A 14,933-nucleotide genomic window follows, 5' to 3' on the forward strand; every position below is an offset into this window, starting at 1 on the left:
TGTAGTCCCAGCTACTCAGGAGGCTGAGGCAGGAGGATCACTCGAGCCTGGGAGGTCAAGGCTGCAGTGAGCCGAGATTGCACCACTCACTCCAGCCTGGGCTACAGAACCAGATCCTGTCTCAAAAAAAAAAAAAAAAAAAAAAAGAAGAATGAAAGAAAGAAAAGAAAACAATATAGATATGTTTCCCTTTCTATCCCTGGATGTTGTCATCTTGTTAGCAGTAGTGAATTCATACGGGTCTGCAGCAACTCGATTCTTGCCTCCTCGGAGGAAAGAATTCGACCAAGGGGCATAAGGCAGAGGAAGAGACTGAGGCAAGTTTTAAAGCAGGAATGAACGTTTATTAAAAAGTATTAGACCAGGAACAAAAGAAAGTAAAGTACACTTGGAAGAGGACCAAATGCGCAACTTGAGAGATCCAAGCACCTGCTCATCTGACCCTTGATGGAGTTTTATACATTGGCATGGCTCTGGGGTTTGCATTTCTTCTCCCTTGATTTTTCCTTAGGGTGGGCTGTCCACATGCCCAGTGGCCTGCTAGTACTTGGGAGGGGCTGCATGCACAGTCTGTTTACTGCAGTTATGCACGTGCTCATTTGAGGTATTTTTCCCTTACCAGTCAAGTGTTTCTAGACGAAGATCATATACCAGTTAAACTTCGCCATTTTGCTTCTCAGTGTGCATGCTTGAGCCCACTTGCCCAACTCCTGAGATCTTATCAGGAAGCTGCTGATCATCAGCTTCAGGTGTTTTCTGTCTATTGAGAGACTGCTTTTCCCTGGCACCAGCTCTGACCAATTATTATTTTACAGATGGTTTAACAATCACCTGATCAACACCTGATGGTTGCCTTACATTCCTGGGGCAGGGGCCTCTCCTGCCCTGCTCATGTCTGCCTAGCTATCTACTCTAAGAATCTTTACATGACACATGAAAGAAGGCAGCCACTTCAGACCATGAAGAGAGCCATCCTATGAGGTTAGGGCAACAAATTGAGACTGGGAGGGCAGAAAACTGAAGGAACTTGGGTGCTTGATGATATCATTAGGCCAGTGAATGAACCAAGCTGGCAAATGTCCAATATAAGATAATAAATATCCTCATTGTTTTAGCTACTTCCAGACAGATGTTTTGTTACTTGCAGTCAAAAGCACCCTCATAGCGGTTATCAGGAAGGTTTGCAAATATTTGCATTCTCTTTTTTTGGGCACACGGGAGGCATATTAGTCTGTTCTGTTCTCATACTGCTAATAAAGAGACTGGGTAATTTATAAAGGAAAGAGGCTTAATTGGCTTACAGTTCAGCATGGCCTGGGAGGCCTCAGGAAACTTACAATTATGGCAGAAAGGGAAGCAAACATGCCCTTCTTCACAGGACAGCAGGAAAGAGAAGTGATGGTCAAAGGGGAAAAGCCCCTTATGAAACCATTAGATCTTATAAGAACTCACTTACTATCATGAGAACAACATGAGGATAACTGCCCCCATGATTCAATTACCTCCTGCAGGGTCCCTCCCATGACACATAGGGATTATGGAAACTGCAATTCAAGATGAGATTTGGGTGGGGACACAGCCGAACCATATCAGTAGCATTACACTTCCCTGTCTCCTTTGAAGTAAGGTGCAAGTATTTGGCTTGCTTTGGCCAATAAAATGTGAGTGGAAGTGGTGTGTGCCTTTCCAAGTGAAAGCTTGTATGTGCCAGTATAATTTTCCATGCACTCTTTTCCTATCTAAGCCATCAAGGGTGTGTAGATGAAAACTCTATCAACTTGGATTCCCCAGGGACTATAATAAACAGAGGCCTCTGAAGCCAGCATTACATATATAGTGTGAATAAGAAATGAATTTGGTTGTATCAAACCAATGAAATTGGAAGTTGTTACTGTAGCAAAACCTAGCTTCTCCTGAATGATACACACCATAGCAAATACATTTAAATAAGGGGACAGAGACTCTGGAAAACAAGGAGATGGGAGGTATAGGAGGTTTATCAACAGAAGGCAAATCTTTGGTGTGAAAGCATGATTGATTCCTTTCTAGATAATTTACTCTATTTTTTAAAAAATAAAAGAGTTTCTTTTTTTTTTTTTTTTTTTACATAGAGTTAGGTGTCTCGCTATGTTGCTCAGGTTGGTCTCAAACTCCTGGCCTTAAGTGATCCTCCCACCTTGGCATCCCAAAGTGCTGGGATTACAGGTGTGAGCCACTCCACCTGGCTGATAATTCACTCTAAAACTAGACTACAGTACAGAATTATTATCCCCTCCCCACATTGCCGTTAAGATTCAAGCCCCAGGTTGGGAACAGTGACTCATGCCTGTAATCCCAGCACTTTAGGAGGCCAGGGCAGGTGGATTGCTTGAGCCCAGGAGTTCGAGAGCAGCCTGGGCAACATGGTAAAACCTTGTCCTGTCTCTACAAAAAAATTCAAAAATTAGCTGGGCATGGTGGCACACCCTTTAGTCCCGGCTACTTGGGAGGCTTAGGTGGGAGGATCACTTGAGCCTGGGAGGCTGAGGTTACAGTGATCTGTAATCACACCACTGTACTCCAGTCTGGGTGATAGAGTGAGACTCCATCTCAAAAAAAAAGAAAAAAAAAGTAAGTTAAAATTAAAAAAAAAAAAAGATTCAGGCCCCATCTAGTAGAACTAGACAGAGAAGCCACTCTAGAGATTAAATGAAAGAAAAGGCTAGACCCTATATGAAAGGAGGGGGGTAATGAAATTGAATAGACTGGCTAGGCACAGTAGCTCACGGCTATAATCCCAGCAGTTTGGGAGGCCGAGGCAGGCGGATCACCTGAGTTCGAGACCAGCATGGCCAACATGGCGAAACCCCGTCTCTACTAAAAATACAAAAATTATCCAGACTCAGTGGTGTGCACCTGTAATCCCAGCTATTTGGGAGGCTAAGACACGAGAATCACTTGAACCCTGGAAGCGGAGGTTGCAGTGAGCCGAGATCGCACCACTGCACTCCAGCCTGGGCAACCAGCAAGACTCCATCTCAAAAAAAAAGAAATTGAATAGACTGAGGGGAGCATGAGATATGAAGAGAAGAAAAGGAAAGATTCAAGCAACAGAGAGAGGTCACATTGGACTCCTAGAGTGCTGAGACCCAAGGCCTTGCACTCACTGAAGTGGCTGGAAATGAATTGACTAGAGTAGAGAAGTCACGCCTGAATTCCTTAGCCCTGCTTTAGAATTAGCCACTGAAACCCAAAGTAAACAACTGTTCTAGTTCTGATCGTGTAACTTGGCTAACAGTAAGTCCATTTACTTATGGATAGTACATTCGTTTCCTAGGGCTGCCATAACTAAATACCACAGACTAGGTGGTTTAAACAACAAACATTTATTTTCTTGGACTCCGGAGGCTAGAAATCTAAGATCAAAGTATCAGCAGGGTGGGTTTCCTCTGAGGCCTCTGTCCTCAGCTAGGGCTTCCCTCTGTGTGTGTCTGTATCCTAATCTCCTCTTTTTATAAAGACACTAGTCATCTTGGATTAGACCCACACATATAACCTGATCTTACCTTAATTAATTCTTTAAAGGCCGTATCTCCAAATAGACACATTCTGGAGTACTGGGAATTAGGACTTCTAAATATGAATTTGAGATTGGAAGGACATAATTCAGCCCATAACAGAGCCTTCCTTTTCATGATAAGGGGTAATAGTCCTAAGATTACATATGTGAAGGGCCTGGACCTCAGTATTTCCAATAAAAGGGAAGTAATACTGTTTCGTTGTTAACCCACTATGGGATCATAAATTCCCTGAGGCTGGGAATTATGTTTGTGTGCTTCTTTGTGATCTGCAGGGCCCAACATTTTATCGTACACTCGGCACTTAAAAAATACAACACTCACACTCTGGATGTTGTAGGAAAAAAAAACAGTGCTGTGGTTAAGAGCGTGGGCTTTAAATTCAAGCACACTCAAGCTCAAATTCTTTTTTTTTTTTTTTTGAGACAAAGTCACTCACTCTGTCACCCAGGCTGGAGTGCAGTGGTGCAATCTCAGCTCACTGCAACCCCCACCTTCTGGATTCAAGTGATTCTTCTGCCTCAGTCTCCCCAGTAGCTGGGATTACAGGCACCTGCCACCACACCCGGCTAATTTTTGTATTTTTTAGAGACAGGGTTTCATCATATTGGCCTGGTTGGTCTCAAACTCCTGACCTCAAGTGATCTGCCCTCTTCGGCCTCCCAAAGTGCTGGGATTACAGGCATGAGTCACCGCGCCCAGCCTCAAGCTCAAATTCTAGTGTTACCATTTAGTAGCTGTGTAACCTTGGGCACATCACTTATGTTTTCTATGACTGTGTCCTCCTCAGTAACTTAGTTTTTGTTTGTTTGTTTGTAGTTTTTTGTTTTTTGTTTTTTTTTTTTTTTGAGACGGAGTTTCACTCTTGTTGCCCAGACTGGTGTGCAATGGTGCAATCTCGGCTCACCACAACCTCTGCCTCCCAGGTTCAAGCGATTCTCCTGCCTCAGCCTCCCAAGTAGCTGGGATTACAGGCATGCGCCACCATGCCCGGCTAATTTTGTATTTTTAATAGCGAGGGGGTTTCTCCATGTTGGTCATGCTGGTCTCAAACTCCCAACCTCAGGTGATCCGCCCACCTCGGCTTCCCAAAGTGCTGGGATTACAGGCGTGAGCCACCGCACCTGGCCAGTAACTTGAGTTTTTAATATCTACCTCTATTCATTTCCTATTGCCACTACAACAAATTACCATGAACTTAATGGCTTAAAACAAGGCAAATTTATTATTTTACAGTTCTGGAGGTCAGATGAAATTAGTCTCACTGGTCCAAAATCAATGTGTCTGCAGGTCCGTGTTCCTTCTGGAGGAGAATCCGTGTTCTTGCTACCAGAGGCCACCTGCATTCCTTGGCCCATGGGCCCCTCTCATCTTGAAATTCAGCAACGATTGCGTTGCTCCAACTCTGCTTTGTCATCACATCTCCTTCTCTGCCTCTGACCCTCCTACCTCCCTCTTTCACTTAAAAGAACCTTTGTGATTACCTTGGGACCATCCAGGATAATCTCCCCTTCTCAAGGCCAGATGATTAGCAACACTTATTCCATCTGTGAGCTTAATTCCTCTTTGCCATATAACCTAACATATCCACAAGTGCTAGGGAATAAGATGTTGACATCATTCCAGGGGATCATTATTTTACCTATTATACTACCTCTCAGAATTGTTGTGAAGGCCAAATGAAATAAACTATGTAAAGGTAAGGGGTGATTATTCAGCACAGTGCATAATCAATAATTATAGCTACTATTTCTGAGTTACATAATGTTCTTTGCGTCCTAAGAATTCATTCTGTGAAATTACTCCTTGAAGGTTAGTATCATTTATAACGTTACAGGCCTGTGAAAATGAGAGTTACTTTGAAATTCAGACAGAATTTGTCTTTGTATACTGATGTCTGGAATTGTAGCATCTTCAAGCAAACAGATATTATGCATCATCAAAGCCAGCTCTCTAATTTTACCAAAGAGTTAACTGGGGCCTGGAGATGTCTATAAATGGCAGATCAAAAACTAAAAGTTAGATTTGCTGTATGACACAAATATTCAATGGCTAATCATGAGGCATTATTTCAATACTTATCTTCTACCTTTTTTCTCCCCATAATCCAGAAAGACAGGAATCTGCATGATGTTCAATTCTGTCAATAAAATCATAATTTCTTGCATTTTACGTAGCTTTGCTTTTCCAGTAAAGTCAAAGACCCTTATGAAGAACCTTCTTCTGGAAATGAGGTGCCTGGTTGTTCATGCATAGTGACCATTTGTTTTGTGGTCTGATCAGCAATATTTTCTTTGAGCTCCATCTCTCATCCCATTTCATATTAATATATTCAGTTTGTTACCCCCAACCTTCACCCAAAGGTGGCCACATGACCCATTGACCAATCAGAGGCTTCCCTGGGATTTTTACTACAGCTATTAAAAATATCTCCTTTTTTCCTCAGATTGTAACATTGGGGCCACCAGCAGCCATCTCATTTATTGTATAGAATTAGAGAAGCATGATTAAAGCATCTGTTCCCCTCAAAAGACCAAATATCTAGGGATTCTTATTTATAAGAACTGGTTTATTGCTTAAACCAGTTTCATTTGAATGCCTCCAATTTGTATGTCAGAGTCCCCACTAATGCAACTGATATCAATTAAATTAAAAATGTAATCTTTAATAGAAAACAGCTTCTAAACTTGAAGATTCCAGTTTTTTGTAAATGATTCATGAAACAATACTGAAAGAATATAGGAAATCCTTTATTTTTAAAACTTTTTTTAAACTTTAAGTGTGGTAATCCTCAGCAAACTAAAGAACTGTTTTTTTTTGTTTGTTTGTTTGTTGAGATGGAGTCTTGCTCTGTTGTACAGGCTGCAGTACAGTGATGCAATCTCGGCTCACTGCAATCTCCACCTCCTGGGTTCAAGTGATTCTCCTGCCTCAGCCTCCTGAGTAGCTGGATTACAGGTGCCGCCACCAGGCCCGGCTTTTTTTTTTTTTTTTTTTTTTTTTTTTTTTTAGTAGAGATGAGGTTTCACTATGTTGGCCGGGCTGGTTTCAAACTCCTTCCCTTAGGTGATCTGCCTGCCTTGGCCTCCCAAAGTGCTAGGATTACAGGTGTGAGCCAACGCACCCAGCTAAGAACTGTATTTTGATGTGAATGAAGCCTCTTAAATTGTGTGACCTGGCCTTATGAATATCCAATCAATTACTTTAAAAATATTTACTTTGCATGCACTCTAAAAACATTTACTGTGCAAAAATATTTATATGCCAAACACAGCTAGGAGCAGGACAACAATCAAGACTAATTTTCTTTCTTCTTTTTACACAAGTAATTTATGCTCACTGTGGCAATTTAGAAAATACAGCCATGCAAAAAGAAAACTAATTTCTAATCCAATTACTTAGAGAGCTATTATGACTATTCTGAGGTACACTGACCCAGACATTTTTCCCTGTATATGTAATGATAAAAGCTATCACTTACTGTGTGCCTCATTCATGCCAAGAATTAGGTTCAATGCTTCATGTGGATTATTTAATTTGACATCACAATAGTTCTATGAAGTAGTGACTCTTCATCATCTTAATGTTATGGCTTGAGAAGCTAAGTCAAAGTTAAGGAAGTTGTACAAGATCACACTGCTAGTAAATAGTGGTGCTGGGACTGAATAAGGGTAATCCCATTTTTATTATTTTAATGCAAAAAATAGGATTATACTCTTTCATATCTGCTTTTTTTCTTAAAAAATGTATCTTGAGGATTGTTCCATGAAATAAACCTATCACTTTGTTGTTAAGCACTACAGTGAACATCAAGTCACTCAACCAAGTGCTCACTTTGGATGTTTAGGTCAGTTCTAATTTTCCCACAACCGTGATGCCCACAGTCCAGGATAGGCCTAGGAAAAGGGGAGAGTATTACATCAAGGGAACACCTTGTGGGACAAAAGATTCTGAACAGGCCAGGTACAGTGGCTCATGCCTGTAATCCCAGCACTTTGGGAGGCCGAGGCAGGTGGATCACCTGAGGTCAGGAGTTCGAGACCAGCCTGGCCAACATGGCGAAACCCTGTCTCTACTAAAAATACAAAAATTAGCTGGGCATGGTGGCGCCTGTCTGTAATCCTGTAATCCTAGCTACTAGGGGGCCTGAGGCAGGAGGATTGCTTGAACCTGGGAGGTAGAGGTAGGTTGCAGTGAGCCAAAATTGTGCCACTGCCCTCCAATCTAGGCAACAGAGCAAGACTCGGTCTCAAAAAAAAAAAAAAAAAGAATCTGAACATCTGGGGCAGCCTGAGCCCCAGATCTTCCCCTGACACAGCCTACCCAAATGAAAAGGAACCAGAAAGACAATTCTTTCAAACCAGACAATTCTTTCAAATCAGAAAGACAAAACAAGGTTCTTAAACACTCCCCAAAAAATCACACAAGCTCATCAGCAATGGATCCAAATGAAGAAGAAATCCATGAATTGCCAAAAAAAGAATTCAGAAGGTCAATTATTTAGCTAATCAAGGAGGCACCAGAGAAAAGTCAAGTCCAATTTAAGGAAATAAAAAAAAATGATACAAGATATGAGGGGAGAAATCTTCAGTGAAATAGATAGCATAAATAAAAAACAACCATTCCCTAACCCCTGGCTAGGAGCTTCATCACCTGGGCTAACCACTTGGGGCACCAGCAGTATAGAGAGAGGCCACCCCACTACTCCACCCAGTACATTATACTATCTATATTTGTTCACATCTGTTGCTTTCTAAAGTTCAAGGCATTTCTTATTCATGTTGAAATCCCCAGTGCCAAGCACTGTGCCTGCCATATAGCTCAATAATTGCTGAATTAAAGGAAACTGAATTATTAATATTAATACCACCATTTGAGAAGTACTAGTCCAGTTGTCTGATATCAGATTAAGCATTGAGAAGATTTTTCATAACATACAACTAGAAATATTTATATGATGCTTAGTATGGACCTGGAACCATTTTAAGAACTTTACACAAAATAGCTCATTTACTTCTCACTACAATACTAAGTAGGTACTATTACTATCCCAGGCCGGGCATGGTGGCTCACGTCTAATCCTAGCAATTTGGGAAGGTGAGGTGAGTGGATCACTTGAGGTCAGGAGTTCGAGACCAGCTTGGCCAACATGGCGAAGCCCCATCTCTACTAAAAATACAAAAATTAGCCAGGTGTTGTGGTGGATGCCTGTAATCCCAGCTACTTGGGAGGCTGAGGCAGGAGAATTCTTGAACCTGGTAGGCGGAGGTGAGCCGAGTCTGGGCCACTGCACAGTCTGGGCCACTGCACAGTCTGGGCAACAGAGCAAGACTCTGTCTCAAAAAAAACAATAAATACCAAAAAAGAAGTAGGTACTATTACTATCCTCATTTGACAGATGGGGAAACTGAGGCCCAAAGAGGTTGTTATTTGTTCAAGATTGTGTAAGTAGTAAGGGTCAGAGGGAGGATTTGAACCCAGTCTCCAGAGTCTACCCTGCAGGCAAGACAAATGCCCATCTATTGTTGAGCTAGTAGGTTCTTTATTACAGACAAACCCTCAGAAGACCCTGTCTCTCTGCAACACAGCCAGGGCCACTGTCTTGCTCTGAGCCAGTGGTGTCCAGATTTGAACCATTGACACACAGTACAAAGACTGGCCCTGAAGGCAATGCCGAATTCTTCCTCTGCTAATTGCTCTCAGAGAAACTGTTTGCAGTTCTCACAGCAGCTCTCCTCACATGGAGCAAGCTCTGAATATCAACCACGTTTAGGAGCGAGGGATTGAAGCATATGTCAGAGCCAGAGAGAGAAACCAGTGACAGCCTTCTTCAGGGAAGGAGTGTGAGGTTTTTTTTGCAGGCAGGGCTGCTTTTTAAGTGAACTTCTCCACTTCGTTTTTGAGTCCACCTGTTACCAGACCAGATGGCCCCAGCTAGCCTTTTCTTTCATAAGCTTCAAATAAAATGCAACACCCTCTGGGATTTAACCAAATTCCACCCACTGACACTAGCTCCCTCTTAACCCAGGTGCTTCACGTTGAAGACTTTGAAGACTCTTAGAATCATAGAATTTGACACCTACACAATCCTGACATTTACGAATGGGAAAATGGAGGCCCAGAATGGGTTCTCAGACTCTCATTGAGTCTATCAATACATACTTAATGTACAGAAGGAGCAGGATTGAAAATAATAATAATAAAATAAATAAATCCTTAATGGGCTCTCACTATGTACTAAGAATTCTGCTAGGTTTGTGGATACAGATGAACAAGGCAAATATGGTACCTTGCCCTTCACAGAGCTTACAGTCTAATGGCCAGCCTAAATGTGATTATTCAGTTTCATGGGGGGAAGTGCTTTGAAGAAGTTAGAGTGCATTGAGGGTGTGTACCAAAAAGGTCTGACCTACTGGCAATCAGGGAAAGCTTCACCAAAGAGGTGAAGCTGCAACCAGCAGGAAAGAATAAGTACTGGCTCGAAAAGGGAGAAGGGAACAGGTACTCCAGAAGAAGGGACAGCTTTTGCAAAGAAGCCTGAAACCTGTAAGAAACTGGCAGTCACAAGGTGAAGAGAGGTACAAAGAGCAGCTGCAGAGCGACGCAGACGCATAGGAGCTTGCTGGCCTTGGTGAGAGATGTGAACGTTCTCGGGGGATACTGAAATGATCCAAGCAGAGGAGAGACACAGTTGGATCTGCCTTTTGAAAAGACACTTCTGGCTTGCAGCTGATCAGTAGCACAAGCAGATCTGGGGACTCAAATTCAAGTCTCTTGTCTTCCTGTTCAGTGTTCTTTTTCACCAGCCCCCAAACTGAGGAACCCTATTCCTTGTTTGTTTGTTTGTTGGTTGGTTGGTTTGTTTGTTTTGAGACAGAGTCTTGCTATGTCACCCAGGCTAGAGTGCAGTGGCGCCATCCTGGCTCACTGTAGCCTCTGCCTCCCAGGTTCAAGCAACCCTCCTGCCACAGCCTCCCGAGTAGCCGGGATTACAGGCACGTGCCACCACGCCCAGCTAATTTTTATATTTTTTGGTAGAGACAGGGTTTCACCATGTTAACTAGGCTGGTCTCAAACTCCTGACCTCAAGTGATCTGCCCGCCTCGGCCTCCCAAGGTGCTGGGATTAGAGGCATGAACCACCACACCCAGCCTGTTTCTTTGTTTTTTTGTTTAGAAACAGGGTCTTACCCTGTCATCCAGGCCGGAGTGCAGTGTGGTATGATCATATCTCACTGTAACCTCAAACTCCTAGGCTCAAGCAACCCTCCTGCCTCAGCCTCACAAGTGGCTAGGTCTACAGGCATGCATCACCATGCTAGGCTAATTTAAAATATGTATTTTTTGTAGAGATAGGGTCAGAGGAGAGGCATTTTCACTGTGTTGCCTAGGCTGGCCTCAAGCTCCTGGCCTCCATCCACCCTCCAGCCTCATCCTCCCAAGTAGCTGAGACTATAGGAAAAGGCCACCACTCCCAGCTCCCCTGTTCCATTTTTTTGTTTGTTTGTTTGTTTAAACTTGACCCACTTCCCCATCTTCTAAATTGCCAGAGGTAACTGAGAGCTCAAAATGTGGGCCCAGATGGATGACCTGAGCCAAATCCCTTTCCCACAACTGGGGCTGCTGGCTGCCACGTGCCCCAGAGGCCAACAAAGAGAGAAGTGAGAAAAGCAGAGCCAAGAGCCAGACAAAGAAAGAGAGTCTGGGCAGCCCTGGGTTGCTGGTTCTAGTCCCGGAGGCCATGGCTGCTGCACTCTGTTTTCCAGTTCTGTGAACTACCACAACAGCCCTGCAGGCTTCTCAAGTTACTTAAATCCACTTCTTGCTTTAGCCACATTGAGAGGAGTTTTGACACTTGCAACCAGAAAGAGTTCTGACAAATACACAAGGTCACAGGCAATTCTGAATCATCCACTTGGAGCCCCAAAGTTCAAAGAGACCTCAAAAAGTCATCCAGGCCAGTGGCTTAAAACACACAAACACACACACACACACACACACACAAAGCCTCTTATTTTAAATAGCTAAATCTTCAAATCTTCAGGAACCCAAATATATAAAACAGACAAAGGAGGAAGTGCTGTGGTAGCTGTAAGAGTGTGGAGACCCCGAGCCCTGCCTACCACCTCCTCTGTATCCAGCTGAAAGCTACTCATCTCGTCCAACTTCCTACATCAGGAATCACTTTGACCACATTTTTGACACCTGGTCACCTAGCCTCAGCTTGAACACATCCCCACGGGCAGCTGAGTAAGCCTTGAGGCAGTCCCCTTCCTTTTTTTGACTTCTCTGATAGCAAGACAGTTGTTCCTCTGCCTCCTAGAGGCATTTGCCCATGGGTCTTAGTCCTCTGGGATGAAACAGTGTGAATTAAAAGCACCTTTCCTATGGCAGCCCTTCCTGATGACAACGATCATGTCCCACTTAGCTCCCAGCTTACACATCCTCACTTCCTTCTGACTGTTCCTCATGGGACATCATGTCCAGCTGGTGAGCTGCCTAAAATAGGCAGGCTGCTGTTCAAGGTGTGATTTCAGGAGGACCATAAAGACAGAAGGCTTAGAATTAGAGAACATGCTTATTTTAAACACACACACATGCACACGCACATGTTGCATGCACACATGCAACGCTCAGAGGTTGACGGTAACCCCTTTACTTCCTATGTGCAGCATTTCCCCTGTGCCAGGCACTGTGCTCAGGACTGTCCACTCCACTTGTGCTTTAGCCTTCACAACATACCCATGATGTGAGGCATCATGTTATCCCCATTTAAAATATGATCCCTGGAGGAGTTCAAGTAACTGGCTCAAGTATAAGTACTAACATGCGGTGGGAGTGGGATTTGAACCCAGGACTCACCTGACTCTAAAGCTGGGGTGGCTGGGTATATTTCTATGAGACTACATGGCTCTCTTTGCTACTGACCACCTAGCCCAGGAGGATGATAAAGTGGAGCCCAGGAAGGATATGATCAATGCAGTTAATTTTTATATCACTGTGGTCGAGACACAAGGCGGGCACCTCCTTTGTATGTGAGCCTTAGAAACACTTCTTTTTAAACATAGCACAGTCATTGCGTGTTAGAGATGATTTAATCTGTTAGTTGAGTGAGCAATCAAGGAAGACGTGGGTCTTTGGGGTTCAAATGAGGAGGCATGACTGGCTGGTGACCAAATTGATTGCAGTGAGCTAGCTTCCCTTTTCTCTTGTCTGTAGAGACTCTCTAATCTCTTTTTCCACCCAACCCCCACTTCTGGATGCCATTGTTCCCTAGAAGGAGAATCTGGGGATCAAAAGGGTGAAGGAACCAGCCATGGCCACCTTGGAGCCCATGATGTTATCAGAAGGGAACTTGGCCCCTGGTCTCTCCCTCCTACACTCAGCGGTACATCCATGTTCCCGACTATGTCTGATGTTTTCTTAAAATGCTCCAGGTGTGAATTGTAATAGTAGTAATAGCAATCATATTCTTGATAACTTTTATTGAGCAATTGCTATACACAGGTATATACATCATCTCACACAACCTGCCTCCCTTGTGACTATTACTGTTAGCCCATTTTACAGACATGGTCATTGAGCTCACGGGAAACTGCGTAACATATCGAGGTTTCTTGCCCAAACTCACCCACTTATAAACAGCATGACTGATATTTCAACTTTGGCAATTTAACCTAGATCCCAGCTATCTTGATATATTAAGGAACAAAACAGGTTTCAAAACAGTACAGGATACTACAGCAACGAAAAGGAACAAACCTTTGATATGTGCAGCGACACAGATGACTCTCGCCATAGTTACGTGAGGGAAAGAAGCTACGTTTTAAAAGTGTACAGATTATATGATTTCATATACATGATACATTCAACTTACAAAATTCTAGAAAACACAACAGAAAACAGATGGATGGTTGCCAGGGGACTGAGAGGGCCAGGAGTGAGGTGTCACAAAAGCATGAGTAAACTTTTTTTTTTTTGAGACCCAGTCTCACTCTCACCCAAGCTGGAGTGCAGTGGAGTTATCAAGGCTCACTGCAGCCTCGACCTCCTGGGCTCAGGCAATCCTCCCACCTCAGCCTCCTGAGTAGCTGGGACTACAGGTGTGCACCACGATGCCTGCCTAATTTTTGTATTTTTTGTAGAGGCAGGGTCTCGCTATATTGCCCAGGCTGGTCTCCAACTCCTGGGCTAAAGCAATTCTCTCACCTCAGCCTCCCAGTGTGCTGAGATTACAGGCATGAGCCACTGTGCCCAACCCAGCATGAGTAAATTTTGAGGTTGATGGAGTTCTCTGTTCTTTGATTGTGGTGATGGTTTCCCAGGTGTATGCAAATGTCAAAACTCATCAAATTGTAGACTTTCAATGCATGTCATCTGTTGCATGTCAATTTTATCTCAATAAGGATTAAGAAACAGTATTATGCATGATTCAGCACACCAACATGGCACATGCATACATATGTAACAAACCTGCACGTTGTGCACATGTACCCTTGAACTTAAAGTATTAAAAAAAAAAGAAAAGAAACAGTATTATGCATGATTATGGTTTAGGTTTTTTAAAATTATTTTTAATTTTTTTAGTGGGGCTCAAACTGGTTTCGTTTCTAAGGAAAAATTATATAGATACACATGTATACATACATTTATACATATTATAGGTAATACATACACATACAAAATTACATATGATAAATACAATGTATAACTAAAATATATAAATTATATATAAAATATATGATATATATTTACATATGACAACATGACTCACAAGGCCACTGTGTGGTCTAGTCCCGGACCCCCTCCCCAGTGTCATTTCTCACCACTGGCCACCTCACCCTCCAAACTGGACCACAGGGTATTACTTTCATTTCCTCCATTGCCTCGTGCATGCTCTGCTTCCTGGCCTTCTCATTGCTATTTATTTCATCTGCCTGGAACACTCTCCCACCCTTCCTTGATTCTTTAGGCCTCATCTAAGGTGTCCTTTCCTCCTTCAACCCAAAGTACCTCCCTTTTGGTACCCAGTATTGTAATTGTTTAACACCTTTTTTCTATTGTTACTCTGTATGTTTCACGAGGGCAAGAGACCCTGTGTCTTTTGCTAATGGAGGTATTCCAAATACATAGCCCATAATAGGTATTTACTAGAGATATTTCAAATGAAAGACCAAAATGATGGGTTTTTTTTGTTTTTGTTTTTGTTTTTCAAGACCAAGTCTTGCTCCGTCACCTAGGCTAGAGTGCAATGGTGAAATCTCAGCTCACTGCAACCTCCGCATCCTGGGTTCAAGTGATCCTCCCCTCCTCAGCCTCCCAACTAGCTTGCATTACAGGCACCTACCACCATGCCCGGCTATTTTTTTTTTTTTTT

This window comes from Pongo pygmaeus, chromosome 2, assembly GCF_028885625.2.
Source record: "Pongo pygmaeus isolate AG05252 chromosome 2, NHGRI_mPonPyg2-v2.0_pri, whole genome shotgun sequence".
Taxonomy (NCBI): Eukaryota; Metazoa; Chordata; class Mammalia; order Primates; family Hominidae; genus Pongo; species Pongo pygmaeus.